Below are 10,871 nucleotides of genomic sequence, written 5' to 3' on the forward strand. Positions count from 1 at the left end.
ATAATTACTTGCTCTGACTTATGTTGAAATTTTGCTGTGTTTGATGATTGCTCATGATCAGACTGAAAACTATAAAAAGCAGCAGCTGTTTCAGTTATCGTATAATTTAAAGCGAGAGCAGTGAAGTAATAAGAAATAATTTTCCATAATTATAATTAATTATGTAAAATAATTAAGGAGATGATCATACGTGGTTTGAAAAGTTGATAAAGAGCTACTCTCTCTCTAAATTTACGAAAACTAGCGACAGTGTACTGCGACTTTAATTTTAGTGAAACGTCACGGACGCTGCCAGGTTCCCCGTGCGTGGCAATGACGCAACAGTGACGCAACACGCAGTCCCAGCAACCTCCCCAGCAGTTCGAAGAGAAGAAATCTGCGCGCGCCGTGTACTACGGGAGGAAGAAACAACAACAAAAAAGAAAGAGAGAGAAGCAGCGGTTTCTGGTATCCATACACTTTCTCCGGGATTGTAAGGGGATTTCAATGAACAGCCTGCTGTTTGTAAGTACCAGCGGCTCTCCCACCGCTTGGGGAGACACTCCGTAAATCCAAACCCGTGTATTTGTGTTTTGTCCTCTCGGCGAAGTTTTGACACCAAGAAAGTCTGGAGCTTTAGATGCGAGTCGGAAAGGCGGCAGCCATTGTGTCTGAAGAGCTAACGGCGGCTAACAGACTCGCGTAGCGGCTCTGACATGCACTTTCACACCGCCTGTGTCTTCTGCTTTAGCTGGAAGTTTGGCGTGTCAGAAAAAGTACCTGGCGGCACAGCTCATTAAATAAAACCCGCCGGTTTGATGTCGTTAGCGAGTTTTGCTGTTGTGTCACTGCGGTGGAATATCTTTGTAGCCGGTTAGCTGAGCGCTTTGCTATGAGCGGAATGGCTAAAGGGCTCAGTGAAAGCGGACAGATCTGGGCATCTGACCAACTCACAGCGACCTGACCGGGTTTGTGTAAGTCTACCTGCTGCATAGAGCGATTCCAGCGAATACACATGGTGTGGTCATATGGAAAACATTCCCCGGTCGAAAGCTATCTTTGTTCAGCAGAAAACGGGCAGTGTTGACCATCCTTATTTTATGTTTTGACCTGGCTGGGGTGGCCAGCAAGCTTAAGTGTGTCATGAAGTTTTTTTCAGCGTGGTTCGTTGGTCTGAGCCTTTAACTATTCTAGTGAAATAACTACGCATTCTTTTTAGAAGCACTTTGAAAACTTGTCAAATTTTGCCACGCCGCGTATCCTAACGAGTAATCTAACCGAGCATAGCTAGCTGTTTGAAGTGTTTGTGGTGTGTGGTTAGCTAGACTAGCTAGGTTCCCACCCTGCATCTCCACTGCTCGGTGACTGGTCAGCCTGGTGTCCCCCACATAGCAACAGTCTGGGTAAAACCTCCAAATAGCAAACTGTCCGAAATGTTCTCCCTCCGCTAACCTCGCTGGATGTCTGGTGTGAGCAGCTAGAAAATGTTAGCTAGCTGCTAGCTAACGTTAGACAAAGAGGCCTGGGTTTTTTATTTTCAGGGGGTTGGTGGGTGGGAGGGAGGGGAGGGGAAGGGAGGTGAACATTTTGATAAGATCGTAAAACAGCTGTGGATCCGAAATGCGTCACCACCGCGCAATCGTGACTTGCCGGCGGAGATACGGGGTGCTCCCCGCATTACTGTAAGTTAACCGTTGGCTCCGGCTGGTTGGTGCTTATGGGAATCTGACAACTTGCGGCGTGACCTAAATGTAAGTTGCGCTGTCAGTGTGGGGCGATAGCGCGGCGGCGGGCGCGACCGGTTTCACCCGGTCTATGGAATGACGTGACACTCGCTCGTCATTGCCGATGTCTGGCGTCGCGTTTATGGAAGTGGTTTTATGGCCGCGCACATTTCTCGTACTTGTTCTGGAACTTAACACTGGAGGTTGCGGTGCTTAAGCAGGGTCTAACCGTCTGACAGAATACTCTGTGTGCGATTTTTTTTGGTTTAATGGAGACAGAGACGCGAGATCTTGGGAAAATCGTGGCCTCATTGTAGATGACATATTTCCGTAATGCGAGGATAATTTATCTTCACGCACTTATCGGCAGAGACGGAACCTTCGCCTGGACAAAGGGAAAAAGTTGACAAGTCTTTCTTGGAAAGGAGTCGTCTTTAAGTGGAGCTTACTCTGTCGTGACCTGTATTACCCTGTTGTTGTAAAATAGCGCGAGGTAAATGAAGGGTTGAAATAAACTAACCTCTTTAAATTGATCTCATAAACGAGGCTGTCATGCTGTTATGCGCGGGCTTTACCGGCTGAGGTGAGGTAATGTTGCAGAGAACGTCAGTCTCAGATTCGAGGGCTCGTCAGAACGGGGAGGGGCAGGGGTGGATGGTTTGGGGTGAGAAATGCCCTTTGTGTCCTTGTCCCTTAGAAATGCACAGAGTGAAAATGGAAGCAAGAGATCATATTTACCCTGCGTAAGGTCATAATCTCGCACACACACTAATACACACAAGTACACACGCACCTACCCGACACACATACACACTCACACACGCACACACATACACATACGCACACACAGACACGCACCCCACACACACACAAATACACACTCACACCACACAGGCGCACACAAACACACACCCAACACACATACACGCACACACTCACATACACACACACACGCACACACGCACACAGACTCGCATGCATGCACACACACACGTACACGGTGAGAGAGTGTTTATTTTGAGCAGCGGGCGGCCGGAGCTTTGGCTGTGTTTTGCATGTTGTGAGAGAGAGTCAGAGCTTTTTTAATAAGGCAGTTAGGTCACTGTGCCCTGCTCCTGGTCTCACGGGAGATAATGGGGCACGTGACGCTCGCCCCCAGAATAGCGCCCAAATACCGCGAGGACTCCACCGGCCCCGTCCTGCGGTCTCAGATTCCACTTCTGCTGGGCTGCGATGGCTCTCCGTTCCATTCAGTCTTGTTTCTGCACCATGAAACCAGGCTGGTGGACTTCTTAGCCAATCAATAATGCCCACTACTGGAATGTAGAGAATCAGTGGACACTGCGGCCCTCCAGGACTGGAGTTAAACCTGCAGGCAATGCAGCCCTCCAGGACTGGAGTTAAACCTGCAGCCACTGCTGCCCTCCAGGACTGGAGTTAAACCTGCAGGCAATGCAGCCCTCCTGGGCTGGAGTTAAACCTGCAGTCACAGCGCCTCCTCCAGGACTGGAGTTAAACCTGCAGCCACTGTGGCCCCTCCAGGACTGGAGTTAAACCTGCAGAAACTGCGGCTCTCCAGGACTGGAGTTAAACCCGCAGACACTGCGGCCCTCCAGGACTGGAGTTAAACCTGCAGACACTGCGGCCCTCCAGGACTGGAGTTAAACCTGCAGACACTGCGGCCCTCCAGGACTGGAGTTAAACCTGCACACACTGCAGCCCTCCAGGACTGGAGTTAAACCTGCAGACACTGCTGCCCTCCAGGCCTGGAGTTCAACCAGCAGCCACTGCAGCCCTTCAGGACTGGAGTTAAACCTGTAGACACTGTGGCCCTCCAGGACTGGAGTTAAACCTGTAGACACTGTGGCCCTCCAGAAGGGGAGTTAAACCTGCAGCCCCTGGACTGGACTGTAGTTTGAGAGGTGTGCTGCGGACGGTGTGGAGGGGTGGAGTTCCCCGCAGGGCTCCCCCTCCCCTCTCTGTCGTACCTGTGCTGGTCACAGGTGTGGTTCTCAGTGCTGAGAGTGGATTGCAGTGAGAGCTGTGCTATCAGTAGAGTGGTGTGTATCTGCTGTAATTTCAGCGCCTCAGTGTCTCGCTGTGTGAGATGCGTTTGGCTGTCAGAACCGTCTCCTCCTGCTTGTCGTCTACAAGGCGCTGCCAGTAATTACTGAGCGTTATGTTTTCCGGGGCAAGGCAGTGCTGTTTATGCCCTGGTTAAAGGCGAGCTCTGATAGCTGAGCGCAGCTGGCACGTTTCCCTCGTTTGGTTGAACGCTGTTTTGAATCTGAAAGCACCCGACTGTGAGATGTAAATGTTGTTGTGAGCAGGTGAGGTAAACACTCTGATGTGCGCCTCCTCATTTGGGTGGAGGGGCTCTGGCAGCTGTTGACGCACTCCTGCGTTAATAAGCAGCTTTTCTACTTTCCCTTTCAGACACTTCCCTCCAGCTTTCTCTGTCTCTCTCTTTCTCTCTTTCTCCCTCTCTCTCTCATGGCAGTTAGATGCACCCTTCCTGGTTTAATTACAGAACTGCACCTACAGAAGCTCTGTTCCTGCAGTAAGCATGTAGCCCTGCAGCTCTGGGTAGTGAGTTCCTGCATTAAGCATGCAGCCCTGCACCTGTGGGTAGTGAGGTCCTGCATTTCACATGCAGCCGTGCAGCTCTGGGTAGTGAGTTCCTGCAGTAAGCATGCTGCCCTGCAACTCTGGGTAGTGAGTTCCTGCATTAAGCATGCAGGGCTGCAGCAGTGGGTAGTGAGTTCCTGCATTAAAAATGCAGCCCTGCAGCTCTGGGTACTGAGATCCTGCATTAAGCATGCAGCTCTGGTGTTTGCGCACATGCAGAGTGGGTTTTCTCTGTACCCATGTCCCTTTCTGTGTTTCCAGGCTCTTCATTATTGTTTTCTCTCAGTCCATCTGGAACTCTCTCTCTGTGGCTGTTTCTCTGGCAGTCCAATGGGAAAGGGCATTTTAAAACAGGCCCTGCTCTTACGGTCTGCCTACAGCTCTCTGTGATGTGTGTGTAGATCACTGTGAGAGCCTGTTTCTGTGATCTTACTGTGATGTGTGTGTAGATCACTGTGAGAGCCTGTTTCTGTGATCTTACTGTGATGTGTGTGTGATGTGTGTGTAGATCACTGTGAGAGCCTGTTTCTGTGATCTTACTGTGATGTGTGTGTAGATCACTGTGAGAGCCTGTTTCTGTGATCTTACTGTGATGTGTGTGTGTATCCCTGCTGAATGAGTGGGTAGACCTGTTGATGGTCTCACACATGTATGCTGTGAACATGTATTGCAGGGTTATGAGTATGGCACGTGGGCTGATATCCCAGAGACATACTGATCTGGGTCACCATGCAGCTAATCACATGACCTCTCTTAGGTCATCGTTCCGCTAACTACATGACCTCTCCTCTGGGTCACTGTGAAGCTAACCACATGTCCTCTTTTGGGTCACCTTGCTGCTAATCACATGACCTGTGTTGGCACATTGTGTAGCTAATCACGTGACCTGTCTTGTGGGTCAGCGGCTGCTGATCAGGTGTCCTGGAGCAAGCGACGCTAGTCACATGACTTGCACCACGTGACACATGGCATCTCCCCATTCCTTATTCTCCATGACATTTTGGATTGGTGGGACTATCGCACAGAAGAAATCCGCTTGCTCTTAAACTAAACTCTTTCCGTTCTGGTCCTGTGAGTTACCTGAGCGCCACCAGATGATGATGGATGTGCTTTATTGGAGCCAGTTGCTCACCATTACAGCCTTCATCACAATAGTAGTGGTGCGCTGCAGTGCATGTCTTGATACTGCACATGTCATGTGACATGTCAGGACTCGGTGCCCATTATTATGCACATAGTGATTCCCGTCTTTATTGGACGTCACTTGGCTCAGCCGTTAGAGGGGAAGCTGTCACTCAGCCAGAGCACAGCCTTTATTTTCCCACCGTGAAGCTGTGATTGACAGAGCGGTTTGTTAACCTTTTCTAACCTTTATTTGTTACTTTTCAGTTGGTTAATCACACACAGGCCTGGTTAAAGGCCTGAGGACAGCTTTGATAAGACCACCCTCTCATTCCACTGAAGACCACCCTCTCTTTCCTCATAGACAGCTTTGATAAGACCACCCTCTCTTCCCACATGGACAGCTTTGAGAAGACCACCCTCTCATTCCACAAAAGACCACCCTCTCTTTCCACACGGACAGCTCTGATAAGACCACCCTCTCTTCACACATGGATAGCTTTGAAAAGACCACCCTCTCTTCCACATGGACAGTTTTGATAAGACCACCCTCTCATTCCACAAAAGACCACCCTCTCTTTCCTCATGGGCAGCTTTGATAAGACCACTCTCATATTCCACACAAGACCACCCTCTCTTTCCACATGGACAGCTCTGATAAGACCACCCTCTCTTCACACACGGACAGCTCTGAGAAGACCACCCTCTCTTCACACATGGACAGCTCTGAGAAGACCACCCTCTCTTCACACACGGACAGCTCTGATAAGACCACCCTCTCTTCACACATGGACAGCTCTGAGAAGACCACCCTCTCTTCACACAGGGACAGCTCTGATAAGACCACCCTCTCTTCACACACGGACATCTCTGATAAGACCACCCTCTCTTCACACATGGACAGCTCTGATAAGACCACCCTCTCTTCACACATGGACAGCTCTGATAAGACCACCCTCTCTTCACACATGGACAGCTCTGATAAGACCACCCTCTCTTCACACATGGACAGCTCTGATAAGACCACCCTCTCTTCACACATGGACAGCTCTGATAAGACCACCCTCTCTTCACACATGGACAGCTCTGAGAAGACCACCCTCTCTTCACACATGGACAGCTCTGATAAGACCACCCTCTCTTCACACATGGACAGCTCTGATAAGACCACCCTCTCTTCACACACGGACAGCTCTGATAAGACCACCCTCTCTTCACACACGGACAGCTCTGATAAGACCACCCTCTCTTCACACATGGACAGCTCTGCTTGTTTTTTCCACAGCTTCCTCACTGGGTTTGCTCTTTTCTCCGTGCAGTTAAATGTGAACGGTTGCAGCCCCAGCTAGTGTGTTATTGATTAAAGTAATCCAGCCAGTGTCTGTTTAATGAGGCTCTGAGTGCGTGCTGAGTTACGTGACTGTTGCAAGTGTTTGAGTCAATATTAAAAAGCTCGGTTAATCTGACTGTGAAATGTGTTTGAAAGTGGAAGTGTTTGAGGCACTTTTAAAAAGCTTGGTTAATCTGTGCTGGGAAATGTGTTTGAAAGTGGAAGTGTTGCTATTAGCTCCGCCCCACAGTCCCAGAAGTGATTATGCGATCGTGCAAAAGTAGCCAGTCTGCCCACGTTCCTGACCAAGCCAGCCCTCCACTGGCTGATCAGAGCAGAGGGTGCTCATGGGAACTGGAGTTCACAGACAGAGGCACGCTGCTCAATCGCATTCCAAAGCAGACAGAAACTCTCTCTGATGCGTTTAGGAAGCAAGGAAATGTGTACAGAGCTTTCAGTTAGCAGGGGGTGATTAGGTCCGCAGGAACAGACTGGTTTGCTGTTCATCTGGAGGTGTGTGGCGGGGTGTGGAGGTGTGTGGAGGTGTGTGGCGGGGTGTGGCGGGGTGCGGAGGTGTGTGGCAGGGTGCGGAGGTGTGTGGCGGGTGTGGAGGTGTGTGGCGGGGTGTGGAGGGTTGTGGCGGGGTGTGGAGGTGTGTGGCGGGGTGTGGAGGTGTGTGGCGGGTGTGGAGGTGTGTGGCGGGGTGTGGAGGTGTGTGGCGGGTGTGGAGGTGTGCGGAGGTGTGTGGCGGGGTGTGGAGGTGTGTGGCGGGTGTGGAGGTGTGTGGAGGTGTGTGGCGGGGTGTGGAGGTGTGCGGTGGGGTGTGGAGGTGTGTGGCGGGGTGTGGAGGTGTGTGGCGGGGTGTGGAGGTGTGTGGCGGGGTGTGGAGGTGTGCGGTGGGGTGTGGAGGTGTGTGGCGGGGTGTGGAGGTGTGTGGCGGGTGTGGAGGTGTGCGGCGGGGTGCGGCGTTGTCTCTTCGGTTACAAAGACCCCAAATGGACTTAGTGAGCAGCTGTAGTAGTTATGTTACAGGTAGAAAGATGTAGGCTAGGTCTCTGGAGGGTGAATAGTGAATAGCTGAGTAGTGCTCCTGATGGTGATTGGGTGGTGAATGGTCACATGACGGGGGGCATTCCGTGCTCCTTTGTGTGCAGTCCCCCAGCTCCTGCTCTGACGGAACTCTCGAATGGCGGAAAGGTTTGCTCAGACGCCACCCAGAACAGCTGATGCGCAGCGTTCGATTTGAGCTCGTTCATGTTTATTAGCGTTTCATCAAAAGCGCTCAGGAATGTTTTCCTGAGCGTCAGGTGGCCTGTTTGCTCCAGTAGAAGCGGGCCGGGCTCCTGATGTCATTTGTTGGCGGGTGCTCTGGATTACGCCGCGTTGGACAGAGATTAGCCAGGGCTCCCCAGGAAGGCCGTCCTTGCAGCGAGCTTTAATTAACTCTGGGAAATTACAGCCAGACCCCAGGGGACTTCAGGTTTTAAGATCTGCCCCCCCCGCCCTCCACCCTTTCTTCTCTCTCGCTCGCTTTCCCTCTCTCCCTCCCTCTCTTTCTCGTCCTCCTCCTCCCCAGCTCAGAGGCCATGTTTTTCTCTCCTCTGCCTTTAGCAGAGTTGTGTAACGTCCTCGGTCCTCGTGCTCTGTGGCAAGCCACCGTTGATTCAGGAGTCCAGGGAGATGACAGATCCCTCCCGCTCTCTTTGTCACATGTGGCTTTTCCTTTCCGTCCTGCTTGTTGGTGAAAGATTAAGCAGCCGTCACCTGTACTTAACAGCTGTCAGCCATGGCGTGTAGAGGGCTGCAGGACAGAGGCACTGATTTAGGGTTTTGATTGATTTAGGACCGATCGATAATTAGCCTTGCCTGACTGAGGACTCCGCTAGGCTATGGAAGTGATTTGTTTATTGGCGTACATTCCGTGTAGGCAGTCGTGAGCTTCCGGCTAACTCGCCTCCAGGGCTGGAATCTGCAAGAGAATGCAGGAGTGAGCGTTTGTGAACTGGCCCTGACCGGGTTAGTCGCAACATGACCTTAGCGCCATGTCTGATTGTCCTCTGCCGTCCCATCACTTCCTGATTCAGAGCACTGCATCATGGGATTGTAGTTCATTATTGTAGGCTGTTCTGTTGTTACGTCCCTCAGCACTCAGTGGGGGGCGCTGGTCTGCACGGGTGTCAGACTCCCACACCCACCTGTCGGAGGCCCAGGTACAGACTTAGTCAGGAGGAGCTGCCTGTATAAGGAGGTGTACTGGAGAATTTCAGGCTCTCCCTCTCTCTCTCTCACTCTCTCTCTCTCCCTCTCTTTATTTATTCGCTTGCCCGCTGAGCTGCTGCTTGTTTGTATGCTCCCGGGTAGCTTCTGTAATAAAGCCCTTTGGGATTTTATGTTAGTTTATGGCTCAAACGCTGGTCTCGGGTTCAGATCCCAGATGAGCCCCCAATGGTTACGGCTGCATCTGGGCCACCAAGACCTTAGGAAGCCGACGCCTGGTTTGAGAGAGGACGGAAGGAGATATTTTCCTGACAGGTGTGCGGGAATCTGTAATAGGTAATATGACCCCCGCGCCCCTCAGTCAGTGCTGCAGGACTTAACACCTGTGTTGAGCGCAGGTTAACACTAATAACTGTCTCAAATTCAGAAACTCAACAGGCCTGAAACTTGAGCGAAAGAAAGAGTTTTGTGCTCGATGCTCAGCATAGAGAGGGACCGGCCTGCTCAGCATAGAGAGGGACCGGCCTGCTCAGCATAGAGAGGGACCGGCCTGCTCAGCATAGAGAGGGACCGGCCTGCTCAGCATAGAGAGGGACCGGCCTGCTCAGCATAGAGAGGGACCGGCCTGCTCAGCATAGAGAGGGACCGGCCTGCTCAGCATAGAGAGGGACCGGCCTGCTCAGCATAGGAGGGACCGGCCTGCTCAGCATAGAGAGGGACCGGCCTGCTCAGCATAGAGAGGGACCGGCCTGCTCAGCATAGAGAGGGACCGGCCTGCTCAGCATAGAGAGGGACCGGCCTGCTCAGCATAGAGAGGGACCGGCCTGCTCAGCATAGAGAGGGACCGGCCTGCTCAGCATAGAGAGGGACCGGCCTGCTCAGCATAGAGAGGGACCGGCCTGCTCAGCATAGAGAGGGACCGGCCTGCTCAGCATAGAGAGGGACCGGCCTGCTCAGCATAGAGAGGGACTGCTCAGCATAGAGAGGGACCGGCCTGCTCAGCATAGAGAGGGACCGGCCTGCTCAGCATAGAGAGGGACCGGCCTGCTCAGCATAGAGAGGGACCGGCCTGCTCAGCATAGAGAGGGACCGGCCTGCTCAGCATAGAGAGGGACGGCCTGCTCAGCATAGAGAGGGACCGGCCTGCTCAGCATAGAGAGGGACCGGCCTGCTCAGCATAGAGAGGGACGCCTGCTCAGCATAGAGAGGGACCGGCCTGCTCAGCATAGAGAGGGACCGGCCTGCTCAGCATAGAGAGGGACCGGCCTGCTCAGCATAGAGAGGGACTGCTCAGCATAGAGAGGGACCGGCCTGCTCAGCATAGAGAGGGACCGGCCTGCTCAGCATAGAGAGGGACCGGCCTGCTCAGCATAGAGAGGGACCTGGCGCTCAGTAGGAGGACCGGCCTGCTCAGCATAGAGAGGAACCTGGCTGCTTGCAAGAGATTACCGTGCACCGTGCTCGCAGAGTAGTGGATCGTGTTCCTGCTCAGATTAGGTGATCTGTGTTCTCCTGCGTCAGGCATGAGTGTTCTCTGCAGAGTTCAGTGCTGTCTGTTTCTCTCTAGAGTTCAGTGTGATCTGGTCTCTTGCAGAGTTTCAGTGTGATCTGTGTTTCTCTCAGAGTTTCAGTGTGATCTGTGTTTCTCTCTGCAGCAGTTATCGTGCTGATCTGTGTTTCTCTCTGCAGAGTTTCAGTGCTGATCTGTGTTTCTCTCTGCAGAGTTTCAGTGCTGATCTGTGTTTCTCTCTGCAGAGTTTCAGTGCTGATCTGTGTTTCTCTCTGCAGAGTTTCAGTGCTGATCTGTGTTTCTCTCTGCAGAGTTTCAGTGCTGATCTGTGTTTCTCTATGCCGAGTTTCAGTGCTGATCT

At 52.2% G+C, this 10,871-nt stretch overlaps 1 protein-coding gene across 3 annotated transcripts in view; it reads left to right on the forward strand.

Annotated features, from left to right (window-relative positions):
* The first annotated feature begins 326 nt into the window (after window positions 1–326).
* LOC135238476 (protein tyrosine phosphatase type IVA 2-like) overlaps window positions 327–10,871 on the forward strand; it is a 20,918-nt gene continuing 10,373 nt past the window's right edge. Inside the window, exon 1 of one of the 3 annotated variants that reach the window (XM_064306399.1) lies at window positions 327–504. The gene's annotated coding sequence lies outside the window, so the exon portion shown is untranslated. Of the gene's footprint in view, window positions 505–632; window positions 954–1,711; window positions 1,731–10,871 lie in introns of those variants that run through there. The other 2 variants (XM_064306408.1, XM_064306418.1) reach the window with 2 other exon arrangements.

This window comes from Anguilla rostrata, chromosome 1 (genome assembly GCF_018555375.3).
Source record: "Anguilla rostrata isolate EN2019 chromosome 1, ASM1855537v3, whole genome shotgun sequence".
Taxonomy (NCBI): domain Eukaryota; kingdom Metazoa; phylum Chordata; class Actinopteri; order Anguilliformes; family Anguillidae; genus Anguilla; species Anguilla rostrata.